Source organism: Sciurus vulgaris (genome assembly GCF_902686455.1).
Source record: "Sciurus vulgaris genome assembly, contig: HiC_scaffold_155_arrow_ctg1, whole genome shotgun sequence".
In the NCBI taxonomy this organism is placed as follows: Eukaryota; Metazoa; Chordata; class Mammalia; order Rodentia; family Sciuridae; genus Sciurus; species Sciurus vulgaris.
The window spans coordinates 1951287-1976507 of NW_027632898.1; the positions used below are offsets into that span (position 1 = coordinate 1951287).

General features: G+C 37.2%; 1 pseudogene across 1 annotated transcript; it reads left to right on the forward strand.

The window, feature by feature from the left end:
• Positions 1-22: 22 nt before the first annotated feature.
• On the forward strand, positions 23-24771 carry LOC306652251 (A disintegrin and metalloproteinase with thrombospondin motifs 20-like; annotated as a pseudogene). The gene is made up of 7 exons (XR_013766610.1): positions 23-383; positions 7621-7782; positions 8471-8583; positions 9263-9314; positions 10016-10182; positions 10297-10591; positions 24692-24771. The product of XR_013766610.1 is annotated as an A disintegrin and metalloproteinase with thrombospondin motifs 20-like (transcript).
• Positions 24772-25221: the final 450 nt, after the last annotated feature.

Below are 25221 nucleotides of genomic sequence, written 5' to 3' on the forward strand. Positions count from 1 at the left end.
AAGAAATAAACATACGAGGAGCTATTTTTGAATACAGTGGCTCAAACAACTCAATTGAAAGAATTAACAGTACTGATCAACTAGAAGAACTTGTTTTACAGGGAACTCTTTGGTGGTCAGTAAGACTTTGCTTTAATCATGTTAGTTAACTATAGTGGGTAAGTACTTAGCATTCATGGTTAAACATAGAAATTATGTCTGAAGCATGTATATTTTATAAATTGATAGTATGTTCCTTTGTATCTCTATTGAGGTGCTATGTGTGGGTAATTTATACAACCCTGATGTACGATATTCCTTCCATGTCCCTGTAGAGGATAGAAGTGACCTGTTCACATGGGATGCACATGGACCACCACAAGACTATACCAAAATGTGTCAAGGTACCCCGGTTTTAAAAAGAGATGGTGGTTTAACTGCATGCTGTTATCATTCAGTCCCTTTGAGTCAGGCTGCTGTGGAATCCTCCTCCTTTCCACATGACACACAGACATACAAAAGTGTAGTTTTATTTTTTCCTTACTTTTCCCTCTCTTTGTGTTTCTTACATAACAGCCCCCATTTAAAACTACCCTTTTCAACTGTTCCTGGTACATTCTCACATTCTTATTCTCTCTCTCTCTCTCTCTCTCTCTCTCTCTCTCTCTCTTACTTATTGTTTTTTACAGTTGCAGATGTTTTCTCTAACTTACTTACATCCCTCTTCCTAGTGAAATACCTACCTTCTCATCCACTCTCCTCCACACACTTTTTCTTAGCAACCTGTCTCCCTCTTTTTGTGTTGAGATTTCAAACATTCTGTCATTCTTTCATTTCCCTTCCCTGGTTAAACTGGTGGCTTGAATGACTGAAAGGAGCAGAGAAGAAATGGAAGAGAAATTTATAGTTGGGACAGCAAATGGGAAGACTAGAGTCTTTGTGTAGTGCATAATTATGGATGCTTAGTTGTGCAATACATGTTCAATGAAGGACATTTATTGAGGGGTTGCTTTGTTTTAGGTTATTAATGAGACCCCAGTTATGCATTCAGGTTTTAAAGTCTAGTGGATGCAACAGAAGCATGAGTAGAAATCATAATGTTAAATAGTAGTATAATAGTAATAAAATGGTACATGCAATACCTTATCTCTGTGTGTATCAGAGATGATCAGAGAAAGAAGGTATGAGTAGACTGAAGCCTAGGTATAGAGAAGATGTATGGAATGGAGAAGTCGTTTTCATGGAGAATAGAGAGAAAGCTTAATAGGGGAAAACAGTAGTCAGAGGAAAGGAATCCTAGAGCAGTATGGAGGTGATCCTGTGGGAGGAAGCAGGTGACCAGAGGCAGTGGCCACAGATGATAAGAATGTGGGGGACAATCTAGTTAACTGATGTGACCAGGTTCCACAGGAACTGTGCTGCTTCATTCAGGAAGAGGCCCACCTGTGGGCCTGTTGCGTTGGGACAGTAATGCACAGAGTGATTGCATGGGAACAGGCATTCCTGAAACTGCTTGGGCAGTGTCTCCGAGAAGGGCTGTGGTAGTGGGTGACTACCAGGTCAGCTGGAATAAATGTTAAAGTAGAACCAGGGACTTTGGTAATGCAGAAGGAAGAACTAACTTGGTGGAAAGGCCCTGGGTGTACTTTATTGAAGAGTATTGGAATTTGGGGAGCATGGGGACCTAGGGGGACAAAGCCAAGCAACAGGTGAATGAAGGCACATTCTTAAGTGCAGTGTACACACCAAATAAATAATAATATGATTCTTGGAGTTTGTGAAATATATAGTGAGAAGTGGTGGGGGTGTCCAGACCAGGAGAGTCCCCTTGAAGAATCACGTGCAAGAGAAAAGAACTATTAAATCTTTTCCCACACAGTACGCCAAATACTCATTCTTGCCAAATACTTTCATACAAATTCTAAAATATGGGATTTCCCTTTAGAATTTGGAAAGTCTTGTTTTATGACTGTTTCCTCAGCTTATTTTTCAATTGCCTGTGCTTGTATGTGGCATTTTATGTTCTGGAAGTTTTGTGGATCCCTTCATGCTAATACCTTGATGCTGATGTTTCATTTCATTTTATTTTTTCTTTATTTTCCTAAGAAATTAGGTTGTCATTTCAACTTGGAAACACTGATTCTTTGTCTTGAGAAATTTAGCTGCATTCATTAATTTTTAAAATTTTTTTGTTTTTATTTTTATTTATTTATTTATTTTATTTTTTTGCAGTTCTGGGTATTGAACACAGGGCCTTGTGCTTGGGAGGCAAGTAGTCTACCAACTGAGCCATATCCCCAGCCCCATTAATGTTTTTGATAATTTCCTCTCACTCATTGTTCTCTTACGTTTCTGAAAGTTTTATTGTTTGTGTATTCAACCTCTTAAACTGAGCACTTAATTTCTCATTAATATGTACATTTCACTGTTTTCATGTTTCTTCTCATAATGTCTTGCTTTTATTTCATGGTTACAATATCTTCTTTTAGGCCTCTGAGTATAAGTGTAGTCTTGAGTTTTCTACTGCTCTGATATACTAGTTTCATCCTAGTCCTATTTTTTTTTATTTATTTTATCTTCTTTTGTCAGTGGCTTTCCATAATTTCCAATGATCACTTGTTGATTGTTCATATTCAGGAAGGACTAAGATGCTGATTGGAAGTTCTGTGGGGCAGACGAGTCAACCAGGGGCTTCGTTCTAGGGTAGCTGGATTGTTGAGCGGCCCTTTTGTTTGTCAGTGGGGTGAAGAACCAAATGTCCTTGTCAGTTGATCATTTTTCTTTGTTAAATGGTCCCCCAAGAGAGGAATTCTCTCTTCTTGTGACAGTCATGATGGGGGGAAACAAGAGACTTCATCTTTGGGACACAGCAGGTGGCGAGTCAGGCTGGAATCTGTTCTTTCGTTATGGAAATTCACTTCATCACCCCATTTCCATCTGCTGTGCTATTGCTTCCCTGCATTATGTCCCATTCCTTCAAGTTCTCCTCTCCTAGAGCTATGCTGTCCACCTGTGGCTAGTCCATGTGCTGTAAGTGTGATGTAGTCACTGGATTTGGAAACTTAATATGAAAAAAAGAATGCAAACATATTATGGATAATTTTTACACTGGTGCCATATTGAAGTGGTTCTATTCCAGATAATTGGATTAAATACAAATGCTACAGAAATTAATCTCACCTGTTTCTATTTTTTTAATGTGACCACTAGAAATGCCAAGTAACTCAGGTGGCTTACTTTCTGCTGCCCTTGGCTAGAAGGGTTGTTGACTTAACTGTTATTCATAAATACCTTTCAATCAAGTCTCCATTTTTTAGATCTACCTCTCACAACATTCACCTCTTCAGATAAACCTGGTGTCTTTTGATTCCTGGACTTCTTTTGGATTTTGTGGCATGAATTTTGTTTTTTAATTCACTCTCCACCTTCACAGGTTTAGGTTTCATCTTTCTTGAGTGTCAAAAGTCCATTCCAGGACTGGGGCTGGGGCTGGGGTTCAGTGGCAGAGCGCTTGCCTAACACATGTGGGGCACTGGGTTCTATCCTTAGCACCACATAAAAATAAACAAATAAAATAAAGGCATTCTATTCATCTACAACTACAAAAAAATTTAAAAATACATATTCCAATCTGCTTCTCATATTTAAAAAATTCTTTCTCTTGCCTACTGTGTTTCCTTTTATCCCAGTTCTTTTAGACATATGCCTTTTCAAAAAATTTTTATTTTAAAGGGTCTTTAGGAAAGATCAGAGATAGTCAACTGATAGTACATAGTTGAGCTTTATAAACAGAAAGTTGGTCATGTCACAGACTGCTTAAACTCTTTACTGTCTCTTCATTTCAGAAAATGTAAATTTAGACTATTCTGACTACTTATAACCATTTCTCTGAGTTTACTTTTGCTGACATGCTGCTCACAACCAGGCGCCAAATCTCAGTGGCTTAGAACAAAAGTTTATTGACTGCCCATATCATGTTTGTTGCTAATTTGTTAGGACTCTATTCTAACTTGTTATCTGTATCATGTCATTTTTTAAAAAATGATGGACTTTACTTTTTAGAGCATCTTTAGGTTTACTGAAAAGCCTTGAACAGAAAGTACAGAAATGCTGAATATTCTGCCTTCTTCCTTCCCTCTGTGTTTCCCCTTGCCCGTCCCTTACCCACTCCATCTATTATCATCTTGCATTAGTCTGGCACATGTGTGTAATTGATGAGCCAATTTTATGCATTATTATCAACTAAAGTCTGTAGCTTATATTAGGATTCACTCTTTGTGCTGTATATGTTTATGGTGATGTTATCACCCAGAGAAGTTTCCCTGCCCTGAGAATCCTCTGTGCTCACCTTCTCATCCTGCCTCCCTCCCTGCCATCTGTGACACCACTGATCCTTTTATTGTCAGTCAGTGCCTTTTCATTCATAACTCCAGGCTGAAAGAGCAGCCCTTCCTGAGAAATGCTGTTCTGGAAGCAGAGGGAAAAGGGAAAGAGGGCTGGTGGAACTGGAGTAGGTTCCATCCACTTTAGTCAGTTGGCATAAGGATGATGTCAATTGACAGGGAAGTGTTCTCCAACAGGAAGTTACCACAACATTGTAGCAACTAGAGATGTGCACTTTCTTCAGATATAGGGGAAACAAATACGGGGGATCAATAATACCATGTACCAGGTAGTATCAGCAATGACCCTAGCCACTCAGTTTCCTCCAGTCTCTGTCTTAGCCCTGATGTATTCTTTCTACTCTGGACCAGTCCCACTGGTCCTCTTCATTAAGCAAAATCTTCAATTATTCAGGATTCAGTTTACTTATTATAAAACATCATTCCTAACTGGATTAATATATTAGCATATTTTATGTGTAGTATTAAACATTTAGCTTTCTTAGTTTCACCCTTTAGACTATTAATAGAATTAATTAATTAGGGAACTTCTACTTATGCAAATTCTCCTTTCATTTTTAATTTTCATTTGACTCTGGCCAAGGTCTTCATAGTAGAAAAATTATCTGCATATGTAGGAGTGATCTCATGATTGTATCTGATCAGAGTTGCAGCCACATGCCACTCCCATTGTTTGTGACTGAAAGGCGCAATACAGACTGTGAACTAAGGTCAAAAACAAATAATGTATGATATAACCAGTGCATAATACAACTAAACAAATAAGTGAGATATGATATAAAACAGTTCCTAAAACAGAGCAGACCAGTCATTAGTACCCATCATTTGCCTCTGCTATTATAAAATTTCAGATTCACTAATTTGTGATGAAACTCAGCAATTTATTTGTACTTTTATTCATATTACTGGCTGAATACCAGTATGCAGGTCTCCACACTGTCTGTTAGAAAATGGAAGTCATTTTGCCTGTAAAGCAAATCTCAGTAAACTCTACTCTGAAAAGCCATGGTTTAAAGATCTAAAACAATAAATCAGTAGCCTGATGCTGTAATTCCCATTGAATTCATAAACTACTAAATTTAAAAGTTTATGGATTAGAGAATTTATAGATCTTCCTGGTATGTTAATAATTAATCCTTTAAGTAGTAAGCAACACGATGGTAGATCATGGCAGAAAAACTTGTACTTCTAATCTAAATTCCTTGTCCTCTCCTCCCCTTTGATGATTGGTAACAGACTGATACTAAGAAAAATGACCTCATCTTCCATTTTTTAAATTTTTTTACTTTTGCATTGTAGCAGGTCACATTCAGTATTGAAGGGTAAGAATTTATGCATATATTTTTATGTTGTTTGAAAACATAACAAAAGTATGGTAGAATTGCCTGTTTTAAGTTTCATGAAACACAGTGAAATCCTTGAGAATCTATCAGAAATGAATTCTGTGATTTCTGTGCTTCTTTATATGGAGATACTCATACTGTTTGATTGATTCCTAGGCTATAATTGGGATAATTTAGATAAAACTAGCATTTTTGCTTGTAAACAGTGTTTTTCCTGCCAAGATGTGTAGTTAGAGATTAGAATGAATTAATGAGGCAGTGTGATATGCTTTACAGAAACTGTATTGCCCATTTTTAAAGGCTGGGTCTTTATTGATGTTGGATTTCCAGACATTCTCTGTTCATGTATCAAAGTACTGTCAGGTATTTTCATCGGTAGAGGATACCTGCCTGAGAGTCAGATGTCTTCAGTTACAGTCCTAAATCTGCCACTGAGTACTTGACTCATCTTGATCGAAACCCAATGTTTTCAAATGCTTTTGAAACTTATACTTTCTTGGACATACCTCCAAAGTTATCATCAAGTGTTAAGGTGATGTTAATAGATATACTATTGATGTTGGTGCCCTGTCTCCCACTTCAACTATTTAATTTTTACTTATCTTGGAAGCAACTTAAGATTTGGTGTGGAAAAAGTAAAACTTCTAACCAAGGAGAAAAATTTTCAAGTGTTTATACCATTGAAATATGTAATCCATCTGAAGCCTGTTTCTTAAATCTATAAATTACAAGTTTGAGCTATATAATATCTTGGAAGTTTACATCTCTGATTCAGTGATATATTAAATCTTTTCAGGTGGCTTTTCTGTGAGGTCTCAGAATTTTTAATATTGAATCTCATGGTTGAGTTTCTCAGAATTCATTTTAAAATTTGTGTTAATTAGCACATATGCCAAGTGTAATAGCATCTTTTTTTTTTCTAGATGGCACATCATTGGCAAAAGTGAATGTTCATCCCACTGTGGTCCAGGATACAGGCCCTTGTATGTCCACTGCATGAAGTATTCCATTCATAAAGGACAGACTGTTCTAATTTATGACCACAACTTCAGTGACCAGCTTAAACCTCCTACCTGAGAGTCATGCCACGGTGACTGTGTCCTAACAAGATGGCCTTTTTTAGAATGGTCCCAGGTACAATAATTGTTGCTTAAAGAAGGTTGCCTCCTTTGTCCTAATTGAATATTAAACTTCTCTGAAGTATTTTCTTTGTAAAGAATTTAATTTTTTCCATCTCCAAATATCTTTTTTTCCTCTTTTCCTTTCTTTTTTTTTTTTTAAATCAGTGTTCCAAGAGTTGTGGAGGAGGGTAAAGGTCTAGAGAATCTTATTGTATAAATAACTTTGGCCACCACCTTGCTGACACAAAATGTCAAGAGATTCCTGGAATGATTCTAGAGAACTGCAGTGAATTTTCCTGTCCCATTTGGGTTGCTAGTGAGTGGAGTGAGGTAACATTAAAAACGTGAGGCTTAGAACTGTTATAATATTGTTAGGAAACTTTGCATCAAAGACTTTATAAAATTCACACGTATTTAATTTTATCATTTAAGAAATTTTTTATAAAGGCAGTAAAAGTTTTCAAAATGGTTATCCTTAATCTGTTTATAGTTATCAAGTTAGCAATAACATTTGCTAATGTTTATAACTAGTTTTACAAGTGCAGTAACCTGGAATGTAACCTTCTTCTAAGGTTAGTTTTGTATCTTTGTTCATAGGAACAGTGGACATTTCAGTGACACTTGGGCCACAGAAGTTAGGGGTGGCAGTTTTGCCCAGTGACTGTCTATAAAGGATTGGGGTTATAATGCATTAGGAATGGTCTTACAGCTGTAATTTATCATGCAGATTGATCATTGCATCATTTTGTAATGCATCCTGTTGACTTCTTACAGTGTCTTGTTACATATGGAAAAAAGATCAAAGCAGTGGTAGGTTTGTTGTCAACTCAATGAAGATCACTTGAGTGATGGCTTCTGTAATCCAAGTACCAAACCTGAATCTCTAAGACCATGTGAGCTTCATGCATGTGCTGCTTGGAAAGTAGGATCATGGAGGTCTGTGGGTATATTTAAATTTTTGACATTACTGCTGTACTAAATATTTTAGCTTTGCTTTTGGATTCATTTTAGTTACCCAAAGGCTGTAAATCTCATGTTTTATCATATTTGATCAAACTATAAATATTTTCAAGTTTTGTGTTTCAATTGGTATCTTTACTATATTTAGAATAGGCATTGTTTAGAAATTCTGCTGACCAGGCAGCTGGAAATCTGCAAGATGAGCAGTGATCAGACTAGATGAATATGGGTAGTGTATTGTTCTGTGAAGATTGCCAGAGCTGATGGAAGCCTTTTCACCTCTCCCTTCTTTATCTCTTTGAAATATACTTAATGTATTAAGTGAGATATGCCAGGTAGAGTTTGAAAGTATATTGTTTCTATAATTGTATTGACTCTGCCTCTAAAATATCAGGCGTTTACTGATATGATAATTTTTAAAACTATATTCATAATATACATTTCATTAACTTCAGTATTTAGTAATGTCTACATAATATATTTAAATAAGTAGGCATATTGATTGAATTTATTAATTTTAGATTTTTGAATGTGGCATAAAGGGCTTGTACAAAAGATGTACTGAAAGCATATTATTACCTATATATTTGTTAAGAAAATTGAAGTTTTTGTAATTTTTTAAAAGCAATATTTTTTTTGATATCTTTTTATCTTTATCTTTCAGTGCACAGCTACCTGCGGACTTGGGTATCACATATGTGCTGTTAAACATGTCAACGAGCTCGTTAGTGCAGTATTAGATGACAAAGAATGTCAAGGGGCCGTCGCCCAGGTGATAGTCAGGTAAAGGAAACCTCTTTGTGGATTATAAACAAAAAAATATCTATTATTTAACAAGAGGATCACTAATGTGTTCAAATTATTTTTTATGTACTTTTCCCACTTAAACTTCTATGCCTTAAAAATGTGTGCATGAGATAGAATTTATCTTTCTTGGTTTTGCCAGTCTTATAGCTTTATTATGAAATAGATTACCTTTTATCTGCCATTGGATCATTTATTTAACTTGTGTATTCCTATTCTTTGAACTGTGCATGTATGACAAGATCTATTATTATGAATATTATGGAATCTTAAAGTGTGTTGTGCTTTTTTAAGGTGGAGTTCTGTATTCCTTCAGAATGTTTCAGCCTAGTGGTATTTTTGAAGGACTTGGCTCTTTCCCTCTTCAGTTATCAGATGCAATGATCCAAACATTGATATTCAGTCTTATTATCCACTGCTAGCACTTGACAGTACTTTGAATATTTGAAAATAAAATTCTTTACCTCATTTTTTAAATTGGTGTGCAGCTATTCCTGAAGAAGATATGTGACAGAGGCAAAGAAATTTCAGATTTAATTAAAATGTGGTTGATTAATTAAATGATGTTCTTTGAAATTGGTTTTTCTTTTGAATAGGACTATATAGTTACTCCCTGCCCATTTATCCCCAATATTGGTGCTACTTCCTTACCAGCTGTTCCCATGGGAAAAGCAGTACAGTGGAGACATGGTACTTGGAACCCAGTAAGTGAATTTATTGAAGAGATGCAGTATTTCTTATGGGGACCTTTAGATATCAGCAGAATGTTTGGCACAGATTTGCTTAAGTTAATGTGTGTATTCATTCTCAAGTATTTTGATGGGATGGACCAAGTATAGGGCTTAGAATTAGGTCACTTAACGGCTAATATGCTCTGCCTTTCCACAGCCTGTGTTCATGTGCAGGAAATTTGAGCATTTTGTAGATTTTCTAATCTACAAAATGAGGATAATGGTCATAGGTTGTTATAAGAAGCAGATGTGACATCAGCATTTATCAACCTTTACTTAAACTACGGACATTTTTATGTTGCTTTTCTGAACTAAAAGCTTTAACATATTTAGAATATATAATTTGCTTTAGTCTTAAATATTCATTGTCTTTTAAGATTAATGTTAATGATATATTAAAATTATCTTATATAGTATCTTTAATTTTTTCATATCACTAAGCATTATTCCAAAACATTATATTCATTCATATTTTTATATCTGTTTGTGAAATTTGTGATCTAAACTGGGATATTTTCTGCCCCATCTGTATTTGAGAAATGAAGCCAGGTGATATTATTCCTAATTTATGTTTTCTCAGGAAACTTGATGTTTTCTGAATGTGAGCAACATCTATGGTTAAGAGAATTGGGAGAGGTACTATCTAACCTTTTGATGTCATTTTATTTTTTAAGTGCTCTGTGTCTTGTGGAAGAGTTAATCAAGACTGATTGATAAGCTGTCCTGATGCTCCTGATGGAATAGCAGGTGAATCACAGTGTGCACACTTGCCCAGACCTTCTGAAATATCTGTTTTTGCTTTAGCCCTTGTGGAGAATGGCAAGCAGGAAATTGGTCACCTGTAAGTATCCTTATGAGAAAATAGGAAGTGAAATGTTTAAATATAATATACGGTATTTTATATAATATCAATGTAGTACATTACATTTTAAATATTGGCTAAATTTCTGGTCAGTGTTCAGCATCCTGTGGCCACTGAAAAACAACTCAACAAGTTTTATGCATCAACCACCAGCAGCCAATTGATGAGAAGTACTATGACCCTGAAGTTCGCCCTTTGGTAGAACAAGAATGTAACATGCTGCCTGCCCACCCAGGGACAGCCACTTTCCTAGTTCCTCCGAGCAGCCAAGCCAGTTCCCAGGCAGGCATTTCCATTAACTCACAAACCAAAGATAATCAAAATCAGGGGGTCCATCTGTCATTCAGAGGAAACTAATGGAGAACAGGATCATGGGGATCAATAAGCTGTTCTTTATTGAGTTATATTCTATCATTTTGTTATATTTCTGTCATTTTTTATATTTCCTTTAGCAGATCTGTATATAATGACATCAAATGCTTTTAATGCTAAATTTAACTGAAGATGGATAGTTTAAATCTTAAATGGATTAAGCATTTTTGATGTAGACTACAACTCCCCTGAGTTCTTACTGAATTGCAGAATAATGTGATATTTGATTACAAAGGAATGCACTTAAAAATAATCTGATTAGGCTACACTGTGATAAAAACAAGAGAAAACCCTTTAAGAAGTAAGACTACAAATGTTTATAAAAAAAACAAAAATTACTATGATAGAAATGGAATAGAGTACAATTGAGTAAACTACCAAAGTTCATATTTTACATGATAATAATGATACAAATTAAAGAAAAATACAAAGGTAAAATTAGGCAACTTAGCACTGTGTTTTGTTTTTTATATTTTCCCAGTTGATCTCAAACCTTTAATTCCTTTTTACTTTAACATTTAGGATCAGGGTGAAAAATTACTTCCTAATGTATGCTTGAAAGACTTACTTTTCATCAACAAATTTTAATGATGCCCTCAGTAAAACTTAAGTGTTTTGTCAGGTTTTCATGCTTCAGTTTGCTTAGGGTTGAGTCAGGGAGTGATTTCTTTTTTCTTCACCCTGCAAATTCACACTGTGGAATCCGCAGTTCATGTGTGTTTCTGTGATTTATCCTGGCCTGTGTTCTCGCAGCTGTGCTGTAGGTCTTCAGCGTAGGGTCGTGGTCAGCCAGGATGAGAATGGACAGAGTGCTAGTTACTGTGATGCACCCTCAAAACCCCCGGAGTCAAAGCACTGTGATTCGGGGCCTTGTCCACACTGGAACTATGAAAGCTGGGGAGAAGTAAGTCATAATATTCCCTAAATTTGTGGAGATGTTTACATCTCTGAAGACCTAAAGTAAAGTGCTTTTATAACATTGAACTAATCTTACTTCACTATCCCATACTGGTGGATAATTTTACTTCACTGTATACAGAAAGAGGTTTCTTTTCTTTTCTTAATTGAGAGATCAAAATCCTATTCTTTTTTAATAGGTGTTCTCTCGTTGTATAAGTCACTCAACTCATGATAGAAAGCATGTAGTCCAGATTATAAATAAAACCTGCTATGCTACCCAGTATGTCTGTAAATTGCTACTATCTTTCTAAAATTAGTACATTATTATTCAAGTTTCTTAGAAAATTGGATTGATATAAACACAGAAAGCAAGTTTGATATGAAGACCATATTTTATTCCTGTTGTTTAGTCATTCATTTGATGAATTTTTTCCTTCAGGTTAGAGAGTTGTCAGTCATTAAGACTTTTCATCTCAGTCCAGGTACTTCAGCTTCCTGGAGTTCCACGGAACAGCTTGAACTGTTTGTGGTTGTCCATGCCTGAAGACCTATCTTTAAACTTTGAAAATGAACCCTTTGGACCAGAACGCCTATACTGCAAGTAACAACCCCCAGCCTTTTTACATGCCTTTATCATCATTGATTAATCCTTGGTTCCAGAATCCTGTTGTCCAAAATCCTTTCTGTGTTCCTGGGACAGCTTTCAGAAATGGAAGTCTGTGTTTTCCTTATTCATCGACTCTGAGTGGCTATCCTGCCTTTCCAGTGCCGCAGTATCCCTTGACTACTGGGTATGACCAGAGACCTGTAGTCCCGATGTCCTGCCATATAGCTCAGATCCAACCCTGTAATGGCTTTGGAGGACGAAATCAAACAACAGAGAATCAAACTGGTTCTGAGCAGGCTAGAAGCACATACACAAATCAAGACACCCATACACAAGCCATCAGCCATGACATAGGCATTATGACCAGTATCCCTTCTGTTGACACAGACACCAAAAACATTCCTAGAAAAACTGATGAGGCTTTATCTATGGCTCCAGAGAGATTGCTCCATGGTATGAGACCTGATCACACTCTGAATTCAAACACACATATTACCTCTGCCTCTGAGGAAAAGAAAGTGAGAGTAGAAAGGGGCAGTGGATCCCCAGAAGGAGCATTCTGGAAGGCTTTTAAGGAAAGCATCCGTTTATATGACCTGGCCTATGAAAATGTGCCAGAGAAAGTCCAGCCAGATGTTATTTCCCAGCATTCCTGTGAGAGTCAGGGTTTGCTCTGCCACCTTCCTGAGGGTGAGGGCATCACAAACACAGATGAGCAAAGAGGTACAAGGCTGCGGGAGCAGCACCTTGAAGTGGAAGAGGAAGATATGAAGTCAGGTGCAGGTGTGGGGATGAACTTAGGTCAAAAAGAGAATAGATGTGGGACTGACCACCAAATCCTGCCAACTACCAATAAAGCCAGAGACGAGATAGGTGCCCAGGAGAACCTTAGTGAGGAGAAAAGAGAGCCAGGCTCCCCAAAGAACCATTGCCCCTCGCCCACACAGTTGGCCCAGTGCAGGAAAGTTATTACAGTAATCCAACCGGGTGTTAAGGCAACTGAGACCCAACATCAATTAGGATGTGTGGAGCCTAAAGTTTGTAAGGATAAAGTGTGTCTGGACACATATCCACTCAAGGAGTCCAACAATGAAGTGCATGGTAAATCAAAATCAGGAGGAATGTGCCCAGAGTCGACATGGGGGGATTATGATAACTACGACCTTGAGAGGGCTAATTCCAAAGTCAATGAACCATTCAATTCCAGTATTATGTGTAGTGAGAAGTCACAGCAAATAGGACCTTTGATTTCTGGTTCTGAGGAAGACGCAGAATTTTATGAAGAGGAAGATAACATTGAAACGTACAATGAATTGCCATATGAGGAAAAAAATGATATGCCTTCCCCCAAATCACATTTTTTACATGGCTATGATCAAAAAGAGAGAACTACGATCCAAGTGGACAAAGGGATCCAATGTGATATGAGCCGTCCTAAAAAGAAACGTTTCATGGAAGTGATGCATGTTAAACCTGATTGTGACTCAGATTCACTCTCAGACTATCTTGAAAACAGGGAGGACATAATCATGGTTGAGGTTAGCTCTTCTGGGAATGTCTGTTCCCCTGCTCCTGGGCTGGCTCAGGCCAATAGAATGAAATTCAACCAGCCTGACAGGAGGGCCACTGAGAAGGCCTGTGTGGCAGTGGCTCAGCACTCATTGTTGAGTGAAGAGTCATGGCCTGACAGCCTTGCATCTGTGGGGTCACTGACAAGTAAAAAGTCCTCAGGAAGAGAGAAAATGAGGAATAGAAAGTACAAAAGAGATGGAGAAATGGTCAAAGATGACATTGAGGTTGTCAATGGTCACTTGACAAGTAGCCCAGAGATTAAGTATGTGAAAAGCAGAGAGACGAAAGCCACTGCCTTCTCTCCAAATAAAAGGACAATATGTATGTTGAAGAGACACCCCAGGTTTAACATCTTAGTTGAAGATTTAGAAGACAGTGAAGATGACGAGGTATATGCAGTAGAAGGCCTTTATCAAGAAATTCATGCGCAAGACACTCTGATTTTTCACAAGGGCAAAATTTATCAAGAGATTGGGAGAGCGAAACCCTTGAAGTCTGAGGGCCCTGTCCCTCCCCTTCTATCAGTCAGGTGTGGTGGGAAGAGGGGTGAGTTGAAGCTTGGTGCATATGAGAATCTCCCAAAGCCTCACAGGCTGAAGATGGAGGAAGGCTGTGAGACGATTTATGTTGGGTGCCAGAAGAAACCTACCAAACGGGAGGAATCTCAGTTTGAGACAGGCTCTTCTGAATCAAACAGGTTCTCCCAAATCACTGAGAGCTGGAGTACCTATGACGAAATTTACTGGATGCCATGATGGGAAAGAACATCTTTTGAAATAACACCAGTGGATCAACAAATGAGTTATAAAAAATGTGAGGCCTGTTGAATGATTTATTCAAAACTGAATAAATGAAACAACTGAATAAAAAAAAAAAGACTTTTCATCAAGCTCTGGCACTCTTAGGCACTGTAAATGTAAAGATAATTTCTAAAATGGTCACTTTGAATATGAATCCCAACCATATCTTTGGTGGGAAAGAATAGGAAGCAATGATGTATGTTATTTTTGGATGAATTAAACAAATCAGCTGATTTAATTAGTCAAATGTTTTTGCTTAATTATTTTTATTACATAATTTTCTTCATAGGAAATTCATTGGAAATCATTGTTTACAGGCATACTTTTGCCAAGTGCTAATAAATATCAAGTAAATTGTAATATACACTTTACTGTTTTCCACAATTCAGCTAACTTTACTATTTCTGAGGTAGGTATGTTCATTTTCAAAATTCAAATCAAAGGAGAAATATAAACAAATAAGAACCTTTATTATATTGGTATATTTCCTGCTAGATTTTTGCTCTGTACAGGTTACAGAAACAGATTTATATTATACATGCTGCTTTGCTGTCTATGGTTTTCATATAAAATGTATTGAGTATCTATCCATGTGTATAAAATTTGACCTGTCTTATTAGTTCTCATGGCTACATAATAATTCATTGATTAAAATCCATACATTATTTAATTGATCTTCTTTACTTAGGTAAATCAGTTTTATTTCTGCCTTAACAAGTAGTATTGTTATAGACTTAATCCCTTATGAAATATTTTCCTACTAAGTCTCAAAAATTGTCAGTTTTTCTAATAAGCATGAAACTAAAACATTTTTATTTAGGGATAAATGTTGACAATTAGAAATAATAAACTTGAAGCTCTAGCATTACTAATTATATTTAAACAATGAATAAAGCAATATAATCATCTCTTGAAAGTCACATAGATTTGATATTTCTTCTTCTTATTTTTAGTGTACACAAATATGTGGAGGAGGAATAAAATCAAGATTTGTAATATGTCAGTTTTCCGATGGCCAGCTGTCACCAGACCAAAACTGTGCAATCCTAAAGAAACCACCTAGTGTGATACAATTTCATAGCATGCTTGCCCTGATGATGCATCACGGCGTTGGGAACCATGGAAATCGGTACAATGGTATTCTCAATCTTATCGTTTTGTTTTCTTCTACTGTGTGCCTTTCACTTGAATTTCCTTTCTTTATAAATCATGAAATCAAGAGTTTCCTGGAGTGATTCTAGAGAACTGCAATGAATTTTTCTGTCCCATTTGGGCTGCTAGTGAGTGGAGTGAGGTAACATTAAAAACATGAGGCTATTTCTTCTGATTTTTTTTTAAAGCAGACCATTGGCCTTCTTAGCATATATTATTAACCTTGTTAGTTGGAAGGATTGATTCAATTTCAAGTACTATAATATTTAATAGTTTCATAAATACTATTTTTATATGTGAATTTTGACCCATAGCACTATTCCCATTAAAATATTTTTCTTCATCACTTCTTTTGTTTGCCCTCACTATTTACATTTGTATATAAAGTTAATGCTTTGCTTGTAACAATGGCAAATCAAGGCTGTCTTACATGAGCATATAACTGAATGTAACTTTTGTCTGTCAATGTCCAATAACTGATCCAAAACCAATTAACATTCTTTTAAAACTTGTTTTTATCATTGTTAAACTTATTATTTTGTTTGGAAATGTGAACATTTATATTAAAAAAGAGAGAAATTACTTAAAATAAATTAATTGGTTACAATTTGTTACATCACAGAAAACTATGGTTTATATAATAATTTATTAATATTCACTTTTCTCCTCTATGTGCAGTGACTGTGGTTTAAGAATATTTTAATTTTCTGTGTTGTTCTTTTTTTTAGATCCATAGACAAAACTGATAAATATTCCTTATGAGTGGTTCATCTTCTCTAGTGTTTTTCAAATATCCAAACTTTGAAAAAATCTTAATACATAAGTATATTGAATTATTTTTCTGTCACTTGTGCTCTTTTAAATCATGAACAACTAAGTACATTTCTTTCAAATTAAAAATTGGTTTAAGTCTATATATTTATGAAGTTAAACCATTCTTTAGAAAACAATCATAACTCCAGTTTTACAACTAACCTTTTTTTCATAGCTTTTTATTGGTTCTTTTTAGTTATATATAACATTAGGATTCATTCTGACATAAGTATAAAAGCATAGAATGCAATTTGCTCCAAGTCAGTCTCCAACACTTCCCCTTTCCCTCCTCCCCCTCCCACTGTTACCTTCCCTTCAGTAATCTTTCTGCTATTTACTTATAATTTTTTTATCAGTGCCTTGCAGATATACATAATTGTGAGATTCATTGCAGTATACTTATATCTGTACTTAGGATCTTTAGGTCAGGTTCATTCCACAGTTCTTCCCTTATCTAGTCTCTTCTTCACCCTCATTGCCCTTCCTCTACTTCACTGATTGTGCTTCTAGTTTGATGGAATACCCCTTCTCTGCCTTTCGTCCTACCCCCTTATTTTGGATTAGCTTCTACGTATCAGAGATTCAACCTTTGACTTTCTGTGTCTGCCTTATTTCACTTAGCACAATAGTCTCCAGTTCCATCCATTTACCAGCAAGTGCCATAATTTAATTCTTGTTTATGACTGAGTAATACTCCATTATGTATACATACCACATTTTCTTTATGCATTCATCTCTTGAAGGGCACCTAGGTTAGTTCCACAGTCTGGCTAGTGTGAATTGTGCTGCTATAAACATTGATATGACTGCATCACTGTAGTATGTTGATTTTTATATCTTTTATTCCAAGCAGTGAGATAGCTGGGTTGTATGGTGGTTCTATTACTGGTTTTTGAGGAATTTCCATACTGCTTTCCGGAGTGGTTGCATAATTGCAGTCCCACCCATAGTGTATGAGTATAACTTTTTCTCCACGTTCTCATCAGTGCTTATTATTATTATTATTCATAATTGAGATTTTGACTGGTATGACATGAAATCTTAATGTGATTCTGATTTGCATTTCCCTAATTGCTAGAGATATTGAAACTTTTTTCATGTTTGTTGTCCATTTGTATTCTTATGAGAAGTGTCTTTTTAGTTTTTCTGCCCATTTATTAATTAGATTATTTGATTTTTTGGCATTAAGTTTGTTGAGTTCTTTATATATTCTGAATATTGACTTCCTATCTGGTGAGGAGGTAGCAAAGGATCTTCTCTCATTCCATAGGCTGTCTCTTCATTGCCTCATTTTTTCCTTTGCTGTGCAGAAGCTTTTTAATTTGATGCCATCTCACTTATTGATTTTGGTTTTATTCCTTGCACTTTAGGAGTCTTGGTAAGGAAGTAAATGTTGGAGTGTTGAACCTACATTTTCTTCTCTCAGTTACAGAGTTTCTTGTCTAATTCCTAAGTCTTTGATCCACTGTGAGTTGACTTTTGTTCAAGGTGAGATACAGGGATCTAGTTTCATTCTTTTAAATATGGATATCCAGTTTTCCCAGCACCATTTGTTAAAACTAATATCAGATAACTGTATCTATGTGGGTTTGTCTCTGTGTCTTCTGTTCTGTTCCATTGATCTTCGTGTCTGTTTTGGTGCCAGTATCATGCTATTTTAGTTACTATTTCTCTCTATTATAATTTGAGGTTCTGTACTGTGATGCCGCCAACATTCACTCTTCTTGCTCAGGATTCCGTTGAGCATTCTGAGTCTCTTACTTTTCCAAATGAATTTTAGAATTTCTTTTTCTAGTTCTGAGAAGAGTGTCATTGTTATCTGGATAGGAATTGCATTGAATTTGTACAATGCTTTTAGAATATGACCATTTTGACAATGTTAATTCTACCTATTTAAGAACATGGGCGATCTTTCCATCTTCTAAGTTCTTTAATTTCTTCAGTATTCTGTACTTTTGATTGTGGAGGATCTTCCCTTCCTTGATTAGGTTAATTCCCAAGTATTTTTAAGGTTATTGTGAGTCAGATAGTTTTCCTAATTTCTTTTGCATCAGATTCATTATTGGAGTATAGGAAAATGATTGATTTGTGTATGTTGATCTTGTATCCTGTTAGGTTACTAAATGTGCTTATCAGCTCTAGAAGTCTTCTGGTGCATTTTTGGGGGGACTTTGAAATATCAGCAAACAGATAATTTGACCCTTTCTTTTCCTATTTGTATCCCTTTAATTTTCTTTAATTTGCCTAATTGTTCTGGCTACAGTTTCAAGGACTATTGAATAAGAGAGGTGAGAGTGCACATCCCTTGTCTGTTTCTTGTTTTTTGAGTAAAAGCTTTCAGTTTTTCTCTATTTAGTATGATATTAGCCTTGGGTTTGTCATATATAACTTTTACAAAGTTAAATTTCTCCTGCTATTCATTCATCATTCCATAGTGTATTATTTAAATCCTAGGTTTTAGAGTGGTTTCTGTTTTTTATCTTGTTTTCTGATTCATTCCATTGTGATCCGGCAGGATGCAAGGAATTAAATCTATTTTTTATATTTCCTAATATTTGCTTCTATCTTTAGTTTCTCTAGTGTTTTAAAAACATGAATGAGGGATGTACTTTGTCAAATGCATTTTCTTTATCAATTGAGATAATCATGTGATTCTTGTCCTTAATTTTATTTTTGTGTTGAATCACATTTATTGATTTGTATATGTTGAATCAGTCTTGTATCCCTGGGATGAAACCCACTTGATCATGGTGCACTATCACTCAATGTGTTTTATATGTGGTTTGCCAATCAGACATTATTACCCTAAGTATAAATATGATTACACATCAGTGTGATTCTGTATCATGTACAACCAGAAGAATGAGAAGTTATACTCCATTTATGTACTAAGTGCCAAAATGCATTCTACTGTTGTGTATAACTACTTAAAACAAATTTTTAAAAAAGAATTTTTTCATCTTTGTTCTTGAAGATACTGGCCTAAAGTTTTCTTTCCTTGATGTGTCTTTGTCTGATTTTAATATCAGGTTGTATTGGTTTCATAAAATGAATTTGATAGTGTTTCTTCCTTTTTTATCTCATGGAGTAATTTGAGGAGAATTGGTGTTCTTCTTTTAAGTTCTGGTAGCTGCTTCAGTTAATTACTTGATATTAATCTGTTTAAGTTTTCTATGTCCTCTTGGTTCAATTTTGGTACATCCCGTGTCTCCAGGAATTTTTCAGTCTTCAAGATTTTCTAGCTTGTTGGAGTATAAATTTCAAAATAGTTAATAATTGTCCTCTGGATTTCATTTGTGTCTGTGGTGATATTTTCTTTTCATCTTTAATTTTGTTAATTTGGGTAATCTCTTTCTTTTGGTTAGTTTGGCTAAAGGTTAAACAATCTTGTTTATCCTCTCAAAAAACTCTGTTTCCTCGAGTCATTTTATTGTTCTTTTCCTCTCAACTTTCATTGATCTTGGCTCTTATTTTAATTTTTTCTGTTTTTGACTGATTTTGGTGTTAATTTGTTGTTCTTCTAGAAGTTTGAGGTGCAATGTTAAATTATTTATTTGCTATCTTTCTATTTTTTTCATACACAAACTCAGTGCTATCAACTTTCCTTTTAGAACTGCCTTCACTGTCCCAGAGATATCGATATGCTGTATCACTGTTCTCATTTGTTTATAAGAATTTTTAAAATTTCTCCCCTGATTTCTTCTGCTATTAATTCATCATTCAATAGTGTATTATTTAAATCCTAGGTGTTAGAGCGATTTCTGTTTTTTATCTTGTTTTCTAATTCATTCAATTATGATCTGATAGGATGAAAGAAATTGACTCTATTCTTTGTATTTCCTAATATTTTCTTTTTGCCCTAAACTTTGATCTATTTTAGAGAACATTCCATGAGATGTTGAGAAGAAAGTGAAACCATTCATGGATAGATGAAATATTCTGTAGATATGTTAGGTTCATTTAATTAATAGGATTTTTTAGTTCTGAAAAATCTTTACTTAGTTTATGTCTGGATGATCTGTCTTTTGAGGACAGAGGTGTGTTGACATCACCCAATGTTGTTCTGTAGTGGTCTATTTGATTTTTAATATTAAGAAGGGTTTATTTTATGTATGTAGATCCACCATTGTCTGGGGCATAAATATTTGCAATCATTATATTTTGTTGGATGATTCTTATAACCAGTATGCAGTGACTTTCTTTGTTTCCTCTGATTGACATTGACTTGACATCTACTTTGTCTAAAACAAGAGTAGCTACCCTCTTTGTTTTTCTAGTACTATTTGTATGGCATATGTTTTTTGCTCCTTTCTCCTTCAGTCTGTGGATGTCTTTGTAAGGTTAGTCTCTTACAAACACAATATTGTTGAGTCTTGTTTTAATCCAATCAACCAATCTATGTCTTAAGATTAAAGAGTTTATAACTTTTACATTCAGTGTTATAGAGAGATTTTTTTAAATTTCTTGCCTTTTTGACTTATCTCTAAGTTTTCATTCAGATTTGATTTTCTTTTAATTCACTATTCTAGTGTATTCATCCTATGCTGGTTTTCATTTTTATTTTTCATTTCTTCATGAAATATTTCATTCACTTTCATAGTACAGGCTTTCTGATTATTAATTATTTTAGTTTCTGCTTATCATGGAATATGCTTATCATGTTCAATACTGAGGATCATTTTGCTAGACATAACAATCTTAGTTGGCACTCATTTTCTTTCAGAGCATGGCATTTATTATTTCAATCCCTCCTGGTTTCTAGGGTGTCGAATGAGAAATCAGTTGAAATCCAAATTGGTTTCCCTCAACGTGACCTACTGTTTTTTTCTTGAAGCTTTTAGAATTATATTCTTATTCGCATATTAGACATTTACATTATAGTGTATCTCAAATGAGATTGTCTTTGAGTCTATGAATTTGAATTCTATATACATCTTGTATTTGAATTTCCATCTCATTTCTAAGATTTAGAAAATTTTCAAGTATTCATTGAAAGGGTGATACATTCCTTTCCTTTACATTTTGGAGCCTTGATCTACCCCAGTGATTCTTAAATTTGGACTCTTGATGTCATCCCATCTTGAATATTCTGGTCTTATCATTTTTTATTGTTAACATTGTTTTCAAGATTATGTATTTTGTCTTCAAGATCTGGAAATCTATATTCAAAGTTGATGATGCTTTCCATTTAATTTGGTTTATTGAGTCTTTCATTTCTAGGATTTTCTTTTTTTCAGAATCTATCTCTTTATTGAAATTATCTTTCGCTTTCACTTTCTGTGTTTTCTAATTTCACGCCTGACGTCTTCTTTTAGCCTGCTGAACAATTTAACCATGAACTTTCTGAATTCTTTTTCTGACATTTCCACTTTTGTGTCAGTGGAGTCAATTGTTTACATGTTATGGTCTATTTGGGGTGGTTTGCTCCCATGCATGTTCACATTGCTTGTATGTCTAACCATCTATTGAGATGGTTATTGCTTCCTTTTATAGTGTGACTCACTCTTCATAAATACAACAACATCTCTGCATTATTCGAAGAAAATCCCGTGTTTGGTTGAGGATCCACGGTTGCTCATTATCCTGTGGTTCTTTGGCCAGTTTTGGTTGAATGGTGTTGGGGGAAAGGGACCATTTTCAAAACCATTTTATGCCTTAATTTTAAAAAATGAATGGTTTTGTGCTATTGGAGTAATGGAAAGTATTTTTTCTCCATCAGGTCAAATACAGGAATCCCTCTGCCCATGCCCCACCCCAGGGCTGTCAGAGAGCTGTCTGCTGTCCCACATGTGTCTGTTGGGACAGAAGGAGAACTGCTGGGAAGGAGGGTTCCTGGCTGCATGACATCTGAAGGTGGTGTCAGCTTGGGATCAGGGACCCTGTCTTCCTGCACTTCCTCTGGGAACACTGGAGTGGACAGCTGCTGAGAACACAGCGTAGGCGCCACCCAGCGTCTGGCTGAGGGCTTCAGCAGGGCAGGCTGGGTGGGACTGGTATCCTGCCTACACAATCCTTTCCCTTGGTATTGAAGCCAGAATAACCCAGCTCATGTGCTAATAAAATCTGGTTTTATTTATGTTTGGGCTGCTTTCTTTCAATTTTGGTATCAAGATTCTTCACTTTTTAAATTGCATCTTCATTGCTTAGCTCTTCTGGGGACAATAGTAGGCCTCCTGCTGGTTCCACAGTGTAAGACCTGTTCACGTTTGACCACTTCAATCCAACATTTCCACTTGCTTTCTTGTTTTAGAAAGAGAAAATAATCCCTATCCCTCCACTCAAATAGAAGCATCCACTAACCAGAGCCCATGAGTGGACTGTCCACTGGGTATTCACAGTGAGAGCGCCCGCCCTTGCTGACTCTGCGATCTCCTGGTATGAGGTCTCTACCCAGGAACTTGTGGCAATTTTTTTTCATTTTTTGAAAATTATTCACGTGAATGATTCAAACTTTTATGATGACTATAAATTAAAACATCTTCCAGTGTGAAGGTTATATTCCATGTGCCCTCATTCTGTGATCTGGCTTGTTTTTCTGAGTTGATTCCGGACATTGGTTGTTGATCACAAAAACTGACCCAATACTGGAACATCCTGCCCTCAAATAAGACCTGACCCCACAGAAATATCCCACTTCCCCGGAGACTTCCAAGGGGGACTTGGGATATCAGTCTGCCTCCTTCCTTCCTCCTCAACAAAGCCCAACACAGGTCCCTCCAGTGTTGGTGTCTGCAGACCACAGGCTCCAGACATGAGTTGGTAACACTGGGAGGACACATGTCTGAGCAGGAGGGATGCGCCCCCAGGCTGGGTGAGTCGGAGGCAGGGCTCCCTAAATCCCAGCGACCCACAAGCCTGTGCTTGGCTGTGCAGCTGGCACCTGCCTTTCCACACAGCCAAGCGGACAGCCCCAGGTTCCAAAGAGGATCCCTGCTTTCCAAGGGAGCTGTCTCCAGCCCATCTTAGGTCAAGCAGTGGACACGCCAGTGCCGGAGCGTCCAGTATCCTTAGTTGCTTTTAGTTTAGAACTAAGTTCATGTCAGATAAGTACTCAGTTAAGTGGTCAGCCTGGGCCTGCACACACACGCCTGCCTGTGCTTTCTCCTCCACCCCTGGTTTGTCTCCTGATTTCATGGTACTCGTCAGGCTGTGCAGAGGGGCACCCAAGTGATGGGTTAAAGGAGACGTGTGGGGGTGAGACTTGGAGTTGGGGGAGGCGCTGCTCTGGCTGGCCCTGTCATGCTCTGCCTGTCCTCTGCTGTCTCCTGGTGGTTAACAAGGCACTGTTGTGTTGGGGAGGCCCACTCTGTCATGGAACCATGGATCCTGAGAGGGATGGCAGGGACTCTTCTGATTCCAAACAGCACTATGTCCTCAGCCTTAGCTGGTCTGCATGGTGCCCAGGGTGGCAAGGATGGTCCCCCTAGCCTAGCCTGCATGCCGCACCCGGGAGCCAAGGGTACCAGCTGATGTCATCTGACTCTGGACTATCCTGAAAGTCCTTGTGTGGAAGGCCTGGTTCTCTAACCTGTGTCACTACTGGGAGGTGCTGAGCCTTTAGGAAGTAGGGCCTGGTGGGAAGTGAGGTCACTGGAGATGTCCCCTGGAAGGGGAAATGGGGGCCTAGCCCTCTCTCTGCCTATGCTTTCCAGTGTCACCAAAGGCCAAGTGCACAGACCTCCTCTGCCTTGTGCTGCTGCCATGATGCATTGTGTCACCACAGGCCCAAAGTAATAGGGCCACATGACTATGAACTGAATCCTCCCAACCTTCCCTCCTTATAAGGTGATTATCTCAGGTATTTTGTCACAGTGATGGAAAACTAACACACCATCTGTAATCCTCCCAGAGCCCAGAGGGTCCCCCATAGTGCTCTGCTGCCTTTCCTGTCCACATTCCAACATAGCAAGTTTCTGCCTCTGTGGCCCTGAGAAGCCCTGATGTTGGCACCCCAGGGAACTCCTTCATAATACACCATCCAGGGGCACGCAGGTCTGCAGGATGCCCCTCCTTGCCTTTGTCCACTAGTCACTCTGCGTCCCAATCAGAAGTCCTGCGCAGTGTGCATGCTGGGGGTGAGTAAATACATACATGGCAAGTTAGGCTTGCACTCCACATAAACACATGGCCCTCTGCTGAGGGACCTGGAGTGGCCAGCACCGTGCCCCTCCACACCCTGAAGCCTCCTCACTTACAGGATGACTGGCCTCATACCTGAGCCTAATCCCTTAACCCTCATGTCCTCGACTGACAGCTCTCCCCACTCCTGCAGCTAGCATGACAAGAAGTCGCCTGCACCGTGACTTGAAAGTGGACAACATGGAGCTGGTGGCCATGCAGAGGCCACTGTGACCGTGAGGAAGTCTCACAGGAGTTGCAGAGACAGTGGTCCTCACGCCATGGAGTGGCCCAACCAAGGTTGGAGCCGCCACCACGACTCCAGTTGTGTGAGAAGCTGTCTCTTCCTGTGGACACTTCCGCTCAGCCTTGCTGCTCCTGGTGCTGACGCAACATGAACTGCCATGGCGGACACTTGTTTTCTTGATGGTACTTATCCTGCATAACAGGATAAGCGAAAATGCTGAATCATGCAAAGTCCTCCCTGTCTTCATGCCTTTATGAATTTTTTAAAAATTTCTAATGGAGCTGCATTATTTCCTGAATTTTTTTATCACATAATTTACTACAACTTCTCAGCAGGAATCCTTTTGGAGCATTTGGGGAAATACTGTCTTAGTTTAAAAACAGGCTTGGCTCTGAGGAAACGATGGGGTAGGCAAATCTCCTTCGAGGTCTGTCCCC